The sequence below is a fragment of the Phacochoerus africanus genome, chromosome 12 (assembly GCF_016906955.1).
Source record: "Phacochoerus africanus isolate WHEZ1 chromosome 12, ROS_Pafr_v1, whole genome shotgun sequence".
Classification (NCBI taxonomy): Eukaryota; Metazoa; Chordata; class Mammalia; order Artiodactyla; family Suidae; genus Phacochoerus; species Phacochoerus africanus.
Window position 1 is genome coordinate 56,954,721 of NC_062555.1, and position 673 is coordinate 56,955,393.

Sequence of the window (673 nt, forward strand, 5' to 3'; positions counted from 1 at the left end):
GTGATCACCTCGGCAGCACATATATTAAAACTGGAACGATACAGAAAAGATTAGCTTGGGCCCTGCACAAGAATGGCATGCAAATTCATGAAGCATTCCATGTTAAAAAAAAAAAAAGGAAAAGAAAAGAGAGGGTGTTGGAAAGAACCCTGTTAGAAGAACCTGGATGCATGATTTGGGGGAGGGCCTAAGGAAGTGGGGCTTTGCTCCCGTGGAATGCTGCCAGAAATCAGGAGGCACTTCCCTCCCTGGGTACAGACACCACGGTCACTCAGGAGTAAGAGAACGAATATTTGCTACTCTGTGGCTTGGACAGTGACCTGGCTCTGTCTGTCTGAGACAAAAATGGTGACGTGGTCTTGCTTTGCCTCATTTTATCTTGGCCTCAGAGCAGCCTTGTCTTGATATTCTGTGAGACTGCCCACAGCGGCCCAGCTATGAATGCCAGGACAGCTTCCACATGTCTGTGGCTCCTCTTTTTTTGCTTTGTTATGTTGTTGTTTTTCTCTTCTCAAAGGAAGCACATGAGGGGCTGCAACAACACACCACAGGGGAGGCATCTGTATGGGGAGGGGGTCTTCAGGGATTACTAGTGTCTTCCCCAGAACTGTCCACGAGGAGTCCTTAGAGCATTAACTGGTAATGCAACTAGGTATCACTCTGTCTTATCCAT

The 673-nt window shown here is 47.5% G+C and overlaps 1 non-coding gene across 1 annotated transcript; it reads left to right on the plus strand.

Moving 5' to 3' along the window:
* On the plus strand, positions 1 to 107 carry LOC125113109 (U6 spliceosomal RNA). The gene has a single exon (XR_007131339.1). It is a non-coding gene; the product is annotated as a U6 spliceosomal RNA (small nuclear RNA).
* The last annotated feature ends 566 nt before the right edge of the window (positions 108 to 673 follow it).